Source organism: Pseudochaenichthys georgianus, unplaced genomic scaffold (genome assembly GCF_902827115.2).
Source record: "Pseudochaenichthys georgianus unplaced genomic scaffold, fPseGeo1.2 scaffold_151_arrow_ctg1, whole genome shotgun sequence".
NCBI classification, from domain to species: Eukaryota; Metazoa; Chordata; class Actinopteri; order Perciformes; family Channichthyidae; genus Pseudochaenichthys; species Pseudochaenichthys georgianus.
Window position 1 is genome coordinate 466,822 of NW_027262359.1, and position 12,836 is coordinate 479,657.

General features: G+C 40.1%; 2 pseudogenes; one reads left to right on the top strand and one right to left on the bottom strand.

The window, feature by feature from the left end:
* Positions 1-12,836, bottom strand: part of LOC117441148 (zinc finger protein 208-like) — a 447,659-nt pseudogene that overhangs the window by 97,898 nt on the left and 336,925 nt on the right.
* LOC117441147 (zinc finger protein 721-like) overlaps positions 1-12,836 on the top strand; it is a 424,075-nt pseudogene that overhangs the window by 7,119 nt on the left and 404,120 nt on the right.

Consider the following 12,836-nt stretch of genomic DNA (forward strand, 5'->3'; position numbering starts at 1 on the left):
AATCCAGGCTGAAGACTTATCTTTTTGTCGCTGCTTTTAATTGAAACTGAGCCGTTGTGTTCATCAGTAAAGTGGAACTTCTGTGTGAACTATTCATATCTTAGACTGCACTGTAACTTTTTATTCATGTATTTTTTCTTTTTATGTTTATTTTATTATCTTTTACTGTTTTTAAATGCCGTTGTCTGAATGTCTTTCATTTTTGTAAAGCACCTTGAATTGCCTTGTGTTGAAAGGTGCTATATAAATAAACTTGCCTTGCCTTGCCTAATGAAGTGAAGGCACCGCCTCCTGGTGCTGCAGAGATTTCATGAAGTGAAGGAGGTTTTTCTTCTATAAAGCAGCTGTGGGCAGCAGATACTGTGAGAGTCACAGACATGAATACATAGGTCAAGACAGACTGGTTTACAGACTCTCCTGTTTTGCCGATCCGGTGCTTGAACAAATAACTCTACACCCCTGGCCGAAATGTCCCTAAAAGGAAGTCCGAGTTTGAAATATATCTCAAATAATGTATGTATTTCCCCACATAAACATAACAGTCTGCAATGAAACGGCCGTCTCCTCTGCGCTCCACTTCCTACTTTCTCCTTTCTCTCTCTTTTTTTTCTTTCATTGCCCTCTCGGGGCTTCGTACAATACAAATGCAAATATTTTATTTTAAAAAGTAAAGTCCTTTCGAGTCATCTGTCTCAAGCCTAAGTCATGAATACCAAGTCAAAGTCAAGTCGAGTCTTTTATCAATGTTAGTCACGTGATTCTAAAGATCTTTAGAGTCCATATGAAAACGCTTCACGGTGCCTGAGAGAGAGAGAACGTGTAAAACTGAAACACATGCAGTCCAAAATTAGGCAAGTCAACTCATGTGACTCGAGTCCCCCACCTCTGGTATATACTTTGGTTAGAATATTGCTGTATGACTGTATCAAATATAATAAACACAAACAGTTGATAAGTAGTATTTTGTTAACTCAAGGTTTATATTAAAGGGGACCTATCATGCAAAATGCACTTTAGTACGTCTTTTATACATGAACATGTGTCCCCGGTGTTCCAGGGACCTCACCAAGTGTCAGAAAACACAACCCTCTCCATTTTCCTCCATACCCAAATCTCTTAAAAGGGGCTGCAACGGATCTGATACAGACTGATCCAGATTTGAAGACTTTACTGACGTCAGTAAGCGGAGCGGAGGGATCTAGATCAGCGTGAAGGCACATTATGCAATGTGCACATTATCCCGCTTATCACACGGCCACATTCTCAACAAAGTAAAGACATGACTCCCAATATTAATTGAAATGCTTTTATGGATTAAAAAAATTATTTTATTGATTTAAAAAATAGTTGTATTGATTTAAATTGACATGCATCCGCTAAGAGAAATAGTCCGTTGTTACCATTTGAACTAAGGTAGCAACGGCAGGAACTGCTTCGATAACGTTTTTGAGGAGCTTTTTGATTACAGATTTGAAAACATCGTTGCTTGCTTTATAAGTAGCACAATTCATTATGTCAAACCTTGGGAAGTATCTAGATATCCCTGCAATAATGCCAAAGGAACTGCACACTGAATATGTGTCGCCGTTTGATGTCTATGTCTGGACCGCTGCGTAAAAAGGAGGGTTTCTGCCCCGTTACTTCTCTTCTTTCTTCTATAAGAATAAAACATGGTGGACGGAGATCTCTTTTTCTCCCCCTCTTCTCCCCGCTGCAGCCCAGCAGCTGATCTCAGAGCACGCTCCCCTGTCCTGCAGGCGGCGCGGTCAGCTACAGGGGGGCGGGGTCAGCTGCAGCTCACAGAATCAGCCCCTGCAAAAACAGCGCTGGAAAGAGCAAATAGCGCGAAATGAGGCGTGGCTAAAATGCAGGATCTTTTTGGTATTTTGAAAAAAATACTATATATACTTTATATAGGTATGGCCCTACAATATATTGTTCAAATATAGCATGATAGGTCCACTTTAAGTGAGTTTTTATTGTGTTAACTTGTGTATTTATGCTTTTTAGATTGACTTTCTCTCTTTCTCTGTCCATCTGTTCTAGAAACCAAAAGGAAGAGAGAGACGTCACAGCTGTCAGCAATGTGACAAATCCTTCACAACATGTGGCAATTTAAAGAGCCACCTGCATATTCACACAGGGAAAAAACCGTACAGCTGTGAAGAGTGTGGGACAACTTTCACTAGATCAGGTCATCTCAAAACACATCAACGTATTCATACTGGAGAAAAACCTTACAGCTGTGAAGAGTGTGGGACAACTTTCACTCAATCAAGTGCTCTCAAAAGACATCAACTTATTCATACTGGAGAAAAACCTTACAGCTGTGAAGAGTGTGGGACAACTTTCAGGTCATCAAGTGCTCTCAAATCACATCAACGTATTCATACTGGAGAAAAACCTTACAGCTGTGAAGAGTGTGGGACAACTTTCAGTACATCAAGTGATCTACAAAAACATCACCGTATTCATACTGGAGAAAAACCTTACTGGTGTGAAGAGTGTGGGAAAATGTTCACTAGATCAAGTGCTCTCAAATCACATCAACGTATTCATACTGGAGAAAAACCGTACAGCTGTGAAGAGTGTGGGACAACTTTCAGTACATCAAGTGCTCTAGAATCACATCACCGTATTCACACTGGAGAAAAACCGTACTGGTGTGAAGAGTGTGGGAAAACGTTCACTACATCAGGTGCTCTCAAAAGACATCACCGTATTCACACTGGAGAAAAACCGTACAGGTGTGAAGAGTGTGGGACAACTTTCAGGTCATCAATTGCTCTCAAATCACATCTTCGTGTTCACTCAGGAGAAAACCCATAGTGGAGTGTAGGAGCCGCAATTAAGGATATTTCGTTTTTTTCACAGTTTACAATAAACAATTCCCATCTATAGAGTGGCGAAGTCACCCCCCCATCTACTTCCGCTCCATGGGACCTTATTTTGGAAAAATAATGTATTGAAGTCAATGGATAGAGAAAACGTATCTTTCGATCCCGTTTGAATAGTGCCATGAATTACACATATGATGTTTGTAAATCTTAAAAAATAATTTCCATGTCAAAAAAGTCACAGTTCGTCGTAAAACTGTTGAAATATAAGACTATGAAAAATACGCAACTACAAAGATTACTAATCCCAGAGTTGTGTAAGTGATGTCACAATTGTTTTCCTCCACTAAGAGATAGCTAAGATCAGCGCCATATAAATAGAATCTATCTATATGGCACTGGCTAAGATAAGATAACTTTAACAAGATGCCTACATACTTAGTACCAGGTTGTTATCATACCAGCAATGGGTCTACCTCGTTCTTTCGCTTCCCGTCTGATGAAAGGACCAGGAGCGGCTGGATCAAGTTAGCTACCTAGCTAGTAGCTAGCACGTTAGTTAGCATTACAGCCGTGTCATTTTTATTAGCCTTAACATGAAGTAACATCAAGTAACCCAACATGTTAAACAGTAAGAGTAGTAGTCATATTTTGTGAACTCTTTGAAGAGTACTGTCACCGGTGTGATCATTCTATAATACGCAATTTAAGCCCGGGGGAGAAATGCTAACGCTAGCATCGCCGATCGCCGATCTTTTCTACTAAACGCTATCTGCAGAAATGGTTGACATTAAAAGACCAGGCAGTTCAGAGAGAATCAAAGGAAGGAAGGCAGGCAGCTTTGCATAACATTCTTCTGGACGTGTTTCATTGTGGTGATAGTGAGGGTAGTCAATCCTTTTGTTGACAAGACAGTAGTGACGGCCATCTTGGTGACGTGTGTTGTTCTGCGAGACCAGAGATGGAGTTCATTGAGCGTTTCACACAAACAAATGTGTTATCAGTTTTACGACACATTATTCTTTTTTTACTTGCAAAATTATCTTTTAAATTGACAAACGTAATTTGTGGCACAATTCAAACGAGATCGAAAGATAGTCTTTGTCTCTCCATTGACTTCAATTAGTGTTAATTTCGTTGACTAAAACTATGACGAAATATGTTTGTCAACGACCTTTTTTTCCATGACGAAAACGAGACGATGACGAGACGGCACCGACGGCAGTAAACAATAATTGTAACGAAATCATCATGCAATATCGTTGACGAAAATGTAGTTTACTAAATAAAAACTATGACAAAATCTCTCTTTACTTTCGTTGACGAAAAATGAGGAGACGAAATATTATCAAAGATAACGTTAAATCTCTGATAGTCAGTTTTTCTCCCAGCAGTTCCATTTCCGGTGCTGCGGCAGAGCAGCAGCTGTTTCTGTGCTGCGCGCGGCGGTACATTTGAATTACACCGGGCAGCGGCACAATATGAACTGTCAGGAAGACTCGGGTCTAACTAACCTTATTTAACAGAAAATAAAATGGCAACAACAGGGCTTAGGAGCAGTGGTCGCGTTAACCGAATACCCCCCCCGTCAGCGCGAGTGAGTGATACATTGTGCACTCGACGGATAATAATGGATTATGACGGAAATGTTACGATCCTGTCCGTCAAAATGACTGACAACGAAAAAGTCTAAAGCCACCACTGCTTGGGAGAAAGAAACGATGTGATATTTGGGCCCATTTTCGCTACAATGAGGCGGAGAAAAAAAGCGAATGCATTGTTTTATCAGAAGGGAAGCAATGTGGCAAAACAGCTGGTAAAAACACCACAAACCTGACCAGATACTCTCTGCAAAGCTGCTTTCTTAATCATTCAACCTGTGTTTTTCATCAAATAAGGACAAGATAATCTTATTTATTTATATATACTATGGCTAGACTAGTTTGACTGAAATGTTCTATATAATCTGATGACTAAAAAAGACTCAACAGTTTTCATTGACAAAAAGTAGACTAAAATAATTAGTTTTCTTTGACTAAAATAAGACTAAAATGCTCAGACTTTTAGTCGACTAAATCTTGACTAAATAAAAACAGGATGAAGGTGACTAAATATGACTAAAACTAAAAAGGAAATTTAACACAGGACTAAGACTAAAACTAAATTAAAAAAATAGCTGACGAAATTAACACTAACTTCAATACATAATTGTTTCGAAATAAGGTCCCATGGAGCTCCACCGGAAAGGGAGGGACTTCGCCTCTCTATTGGCCTTGTGTTGGGTAATCCTTTTTTCCATTACAGATCCCATCCCAACAGCGCCATCTGTTGATGTAACGTCAGAATTGACATGCATAATGTTCACTGTTCCTTTAAGTTTCGTTTTCTGGCTGTCCGTCTGCCGAGAGCTGTTTCAACCAGCTGACATTATTGCAGCATTAAATCCAAGCCATTGTCCAGTACAGCTCATGATTCCAATATACGATCCAGTTTTAATGCTTGTCATACCCGGCCGCTTTCCCAGCCTTGGCTCTCGGCCTCTCCTTTCGCCTCTTGATGAGCGCAGGTGGTGACAATCTCCAGCTGATTGTGGCGTGTTGTCCAGCTGATCCGGGATGACGGTGTCGGTTTCTTATTGTCCAGTTTCACTCATAGAGTACGATTCTACTTAATGTAATGGCAGTTTAAATGTTCTAGTGTCCTATATATTTTTGCCATTACTTCACAGGAGGGTTTAGAGTGATCCTGACGCAGACACAAACATATGAAGTTCCGGTCTTTTGCTGCAGTTTTAGAATGATGTGTTATTGCTTTACATACCAAGGTTTAAGTACACGGTGTCAATAGTTGTAGTATGAGCATCTGCTGGGGCTGGCCTGGCCTGGCCGGTAGAATCGGTATGCTCTTCCTGCTGTGTCCTCTTCCTCTCCTGTCACCTTTGACCCCTTTTATACACCCCGCCACCAAGTGTTCAAAATAATATTGCTCTATTCATATAAATAAGGTAAACTGAGACACCAACAACACCCATAAAATGGCTCCTACAAAGAGTGTGGGAAAACCTTTTCTTAAAGTATTCACCTTAAAGTCCATGAGCGAGTTTCACTGTTCACATGCTTCATGTATCTGGAACATATTTACGATGTTTTCAGTTTGATTCTATTCTCTTGTTGAAATGATCAGACTACCAAATATAAAATGGCCTTAGAAACAGACTCGTCACCCTGCATATTTGTTGTGTTTTGCAGGATATTATAAACATGTCATTCCCTTATCTTCAAATACCCCAGGTTGTGTAGTGATGTATTTGAGGTGTACTGTCCACATCGCAGACCTGAAGTCCTGCAGTCATTTCTCAAAGATGGTGTGGCATATAGGGAGGTGCAATCTCCTGATGGTATAGACTGTATTATAGTGGACATCTGCAACCCTAGAAAACAAGATAACATTAGGAAAATCAATGTATACAACCCATGTCCAAATCTAACCACTGCTATATTTAAAGAAATGGCAGAAAATAAACATAGGAAGGAAGTTTGGTGTGGTGATTTCAATGCACACAACCGTCTATGGGGCAGCAACCATACAGACAGTAACGGAAACATAGTGGAATAAATGCTGGAAGAAAGAACACTAGTATGCCTTAATGATGGACATGGCACAAGAGTAGATGTTAACAGGGGGAAAGTCTCATGCCTGGATCTGACATTCGTGTCAAACTGATACGGCTGCTGCCTTCCTGGTCCTCTTAACTGTGTTAATGTGTGTTGCATGTAAATGAGCTGTGCGATTGCCCTGTCGTGATTGGCTGCCATCTCCTGGTCCGCCCCCTGAAGATTGTGATTGGAGCACGCTGGGTCCGACGCACTCCAATCGCAGCATACAGCCGTCGCACACCTGCTGGAGACGACTACACAGCCTGGGACAGACGCCTCTCGCTACTTGCTCTTCGGTCTGTGGTTAAATTGTGTGGTCTGTGTTTAGTAGTGTGATATGATTAGATGTGACTGTGATTAGAGTATCTGAGTTTCTAAGTTGACGGTAGTTGTTTAGTTTAGTGGTGTTTTTTTACAGCCTCCTTTTCTTTAGTTAGTAGCCTACCACTTTGACAGTGAGGGTTTTAGTTACTATTTAGTGTATCTATTTCTTTGTATGTAAACAGGCTCCCTTTTTAGAGTCGTCCCTTTGTTTGGTTGTTTATGCGCCCTTGTGGCCACTTTGTTTGTTTCAGGCTGCCTGCCTGCCATTTTGTTTCACCCTGGTATAATAAAGCCATTTATAATTATTACCAATTCCAATCTGGTGTATGTTGCTCTCCTCTTCCCTAGTCGGGACGTAACAAACGGTTTGGTTCATACATGCGAATGGTTTGTTTTGAATAACTCCACTGTAGGAAGTGACCATTATCCAGTGCTTCCTAAAATGAATAATAATGTATATATGCAGGAAGGAGGTGTGATAACCAGGTGGTGCTTTGCTAAAGCTGATTGGGGGAAATGTAGGATATGGTGTGAGGAGTCGGTACACCTGCTAACATCAGAGGGAAGCATAGAGGTCATTACAAGCCACATAACGCAACATATACTAAATGCAGCAGAGAACAGTATGCCCAAAGCAACAACCAAGGGTAGGGAGAAAGTGGTGCCATGGTGGAATGAGGAATGCAGCAGGGCTACTAAAGAGCGAAACGATGCACTTAGTGAATTAAAGAAACATGACACAAAATAATGTTATATAGAGTATCAAAGGAAAAGGGCAGCTGCTCGAAGGACAGTAAAATACACACAAGAGAACATGGAGAGAATGTTGTTCTACCGTTGGCAGAGGAGTAACATCAGGTGATGTCTGGTCCATGTTTCAGCAGATGAGTGGGAACAGGAATCCATTAAAATGCCAGCTTTGGTTGATGGGGAGAGGCTGGCAGTGACAGATAAAGAGAAGGCAGGTATGTTAGGAAGGACACTTGCAGCACTACATAGTGGGGAGCATCTCAGTGATATCCATAGGCAGCAAACACAGCAGTTACTAGCAGAGAATGAAAAGGTGAAGGAGAAGAGACGGGATAATAGGTCAGCTCTGGATGTGGAATTAGTAAGAGTGAGTAATGACGTGGGAAAACATTGAAAATGAAAGAGATAATGGCAATAGTGTACTTTGACATTGAAAAGGCGTTTGACTCTGTGTGGAGGAGGGGCTACTGATCACATGGAGGAGAATGGGTATTGGAGGGAGAATGATCAATTGGGTAAGGGCCTTTTGAACAGACAGAACATTTAGAGGAAAGGTTGGAGCAGATATTTCCAAATATTTAGAAATAGTAAACGGTATTCCCCAAGGGAGTGCAGTCAGTCCAATATTATTTACATCATGATTAATGACATGTTGACGTGCTTAGACTCATGCATCCAATGGGCTCTACACGCAGATGAGGGGAAGACGTGCCCCATACGTAATGGAGAAGCTAGAGTGATTAAAGAAGTGGAGAGGTGGTCATATAACTGGATTCAAAATGTCAGAAAGCAAGTCATGCTACATGGTATTTACAAACAAACGCAAGGTTGATGGCCAACAGCTAACACACTATGATCGTCCAATGACAAAGGTGAATGAGTTCAAATACCTAGGACTGTGGTCTGATAGCAAGCACACATGGAAATGCATATTAATCAAGTGGAAACACAATGCTAAAAGTATTAAATGTATTGCGAGCTGTAGCTGGATGCAACTGGGGCGCAGACAAACAAGCATTAGTAGACATTTACAGATCAATGATGAGGTCCACAACAGACTATGGTTGTATAGCGTATGGAGCAGCAGCAAAAACATCACTTACAAATGGATAGACTACAATATAAAGCATTGAGGTGTGTATTGGAGCGATACATCAACTCACGACCATTATTTCTGAACTGTAGTGGATTAGAAGTACAAAGTAGCAAAATAAATATTGAAATGCTCTGAACAATGTGGTCTGGAAAACCCTTTCAGTTTTACTCCTTTAACTGTTGGTATTGTTCATGAAGCATTATCCAAGCTAGATCCTAGGAAACCGGCTGGCCCGGACAACGTAGAACCTTTCTTTTTAAAGATAGCTGCAGATTTTATTGCTCCACCCCTTACTTCTCTTTTTAACCTCTCCCTCAGCACGAACACAATTCCAAAAGTATGGAAGTCTGCTTATGTCTTGCCTTTACTGAAAGGAGGGGAGGCAACTATTTTAAATAACTATAGGCCAATCTCTAAATTGTCAGTTCTGGCTAAGGTGCTCGAACGCTTAGTGAGTGAACAAGTAAAGGAGTTTTTATGTATAAATGATATCCTGTCTAAACATCAGTCAGGATTCAGAAAGAAACACAGCACCATCACTGCGACAATGAAAGTGGTAAATGACATTACTACTATTTTAGATAATAAGCAGAGTTGTGCAGCTCTGTTTATTGACCTTTCCAAAGCGTTTGACACCGTTGATCATCGCATCTTAAAGCAGAGGCTACTCAGTATTGGCATATCCAGCCATGCAGTGGGGTGGTTTGTGAACTACCTCTCTGAAAGGTCCCAATGTGTTCACTTTGATGGGCTGTCTTCTGAATGGTTAAACATTTCTAATGGTGTACCACAAGGTTCTGTTTTAGGACCACTTTTATTCTCCATATATATTAACAGTGTAGGTGATAATGTGGATGAAGCTACTTTACATTTTTATGCAGATGATACTGTGATGTATTGTGCAGGTCCCTCCATTAAAGAGGCTGTTGTTAAATTACAAGCTGTTTTTAACACTATTCAGACTCAGCTCTCTGAACTAAAGCTTCTTTTAAATGTGGATAAAACCAAGGTAATGCTCTTTTCAAAAGCTAAAAAGACACCAGAGCCTGTTTTAGATATTGTAACTACGCAAGGAACAAAACTTGAAGTTGTTGCCTGTTACAAATACCTTGGTATCTGGCTTGATGATTGTCTCTCTTTTAAACTTCATGTCAATAACCTGCTTAAAAAAACTGAGGGTTAGGCTAGGTTTCTTTTTCAGAAACAAGTCCTGTTTCTCGCTTGAGGCCAGGAAAAGGCTAGTCACTGTGACCTTTTTACCTGTGCTGGACTATGGGGATCTGGTCTATATGAATGCACCTGCCAATTACCTGAGCAAATTGGATGCTGCGTATCACAGTGCTCTGAGATTTGTCACAAATTGTAAAGCGCTTACTCATCACTGTACACTGTATACCAAGGCAGGTTTACCATCTCTCTCTGAACGGAGGCTCAGTCACTGGTACACTTTTATTTATAAAGCTATGTTGGGTAAACTCCCGTATTATATCTGCTCACTGATAACACAGAGAGTTGCAAGCAGCTATTGTCTGAGGTCACATGATGTGGTCTTGTTAGATGTGCCAAGAGCAAGGACTGTCTCAGGTAAGACAGATTTTATGTGCGCAGCTCCACTTGCTTGGAACAATCTTCAGCAAGAATTGAAACTGAGCAATCTCATTCCTCTGCATGTTTTTAAAGCTAGGGTAAATGAAATGCTTGCCGATACAATGGGCACTTGTAAATGTCTATAACTATGTATCCTGTAAATATAATGTATAATGTCCTTTATTGTTTTATGTTTCATGTGGAACCTATATGCTGCAGGTCTCCCTTGAAAAAGAGATCTATGATCTCAATGGGACCAATCTGGTTAAATAAAGGTTTGAAATGAAATGGTCATTTAGTGCGCATATGTGTAATTAAATATCAAAATCAAACGAAGACAGGACGAGCTGGAAATGAAACAAACAATACTTAGAAACTGGTTAAATGTTTCTGATGGAAGGAAACGACCTCTTCTCTCTTTGAATGTGGTTTATACCTTTCAGGTAACAGCAACAGTTAAAGCTTGACAATGAACCGTTTGGCTTAGCTACATATCAGAGATACATATCGTTCTTGTTCTACTCTTTGTTTGTCTGGATTATATCTCTCATTTGCATTAACAGTAATATATGTATAAATGCTACTAAATGAATGCAACATATATGATACTCTACATAGAAACTACTCCGTGTATGTCACAGTTCACACTTCACCCTTTCTAAACACTGAATGAAATAGGTTTTTGATGCTTATACATTCAAATAAACGACCTGTTTAAACTTTTAATGAGGTTTATACATTTCAGATAACAGCAACAGTTAACGGTACAAAAATAAACAGTTTTTCATGGTTGGAAAGTAAATAAAGTTAATTTTCTCAAATACAGATTGCAGGTAGTTGTATTAGCTGAAGTATTTTAATTTGATGTCACTTTATACTACTCCTTCATTACATACCAGATATAAAGATGTACTTTTAATAGAATGAGAGAAGAGTTACACATCATGTGAAACTAAAACTGGTAAATCTACATATATATAATCAATGAGTAAATGTGTCTTTCAGACGCCCCTTGATTACATGATGGTTATTAAGTCACCTCAATATATTTCTGTTTCCTTTCTGCTGATTCTCTGTCATTGAGGTGAGAGTTATCACGATGCGGGGAAAAACGGGACCAGTTCAAACAGGGAGACCTGGTGTTCGCCAAGACGAAGGGATTCCCCCACTGGCCTGCCAGGACACACACACACACACACACACACACACACACACACACACACACACACACACACACACACACACACACACACACACACACACACACACACACACACACACACACACACACACACACACACACACACACACACACACACACACACACACACACACACTGTAATCCTGACAGCAAGGACATGATGACTTCAATATGACTAATATATTTCTGTTTCCTTTCTGCTGATTCTCTGTCATTAAGGTGAGAGTTATCACGATGCGGGGAAAAACGGGACCAGTTCAAACAGGGAGACCTGGTGTTCCAACCCAGTCTCACGGCATTTCGTGTTCACCAACACGATTTTTAATCTATTGATTCGTGTTCACCATCACGATTTGCCCCTTTTATTCGTGTTGCACAGCACGATTTTAAAAGCAATGTATTTCTACTGGTAACGTGTTTCGTGCCTGCAGGCTGCAGCACGTCTTTTTGTCGAGTCGTGGAAGACCGGAAGCTGTGTGGTTCATAAAAACATGTTCTTACTCAATATCAAGCCACAATTATTGCTTTTATTTTAAATCGTATAATTTCGGACTTTTGTTGCCGTCTGTGAGGAAAATAAATGGGGCTCAGAGCCTCAGGATACTGAAATCTGTATTTTTAAATATTTTTTTCCTTCTAATTTGTTATTCTTTTCAAAATAACACACTGTTATTTACTCACCAATAACACACAATTATCCTTGCTTTTATTTATTGGTTTAATTCCATAATCTCGGGCTTTTTTGGTGTCCGTCAGGAACTGAATTTCAAAATAAAAATAACCGGAAACAGACGTAGGCCTATAAGGGACATTTCGAGCATCATTGCGATTGTCAACATTTCTGAGTTTAGGATGGCCGAAGACACTACATTACCCATAATCCCCAGCTATCGTTTAGGACTACAGTTCCCGTAAGGTTACGCAGAGCGTCAAACAGCTGTGTGAAATGGAACGAAACCACGCCAGACTATCCAAAACTGGAATTTAACACCCCTCCAGAACTACACATGCTGGCTATTGTGTTTCGCAAAATGTTCTATGGGACGTCTCTACTGAACGTTTTCGTTTTTCCCACAATTAGAAGTTGCCATTATTAAACACATTGGTGTTATCAAATGTAAAACATATAATTAATAAATGGGTGAAAATCACTTGTGTCCATAATGCGCAGCATCAATATATAGCATTCATATACCCACATGACAGCTCATTGCTACTTTGTAATTCTACTCCACTACAATTCAGAGGTTACCTGGTATTTTTACTCCACTGCATTTATTTGAGTTACTTTGCAGATTCTGATTAATTATGTGAAAGATAAACAACCCTTAAATCAGACTTTAGTTACACCTGAGTACAATTCAGGTAAGATGATTGTCAAGTGC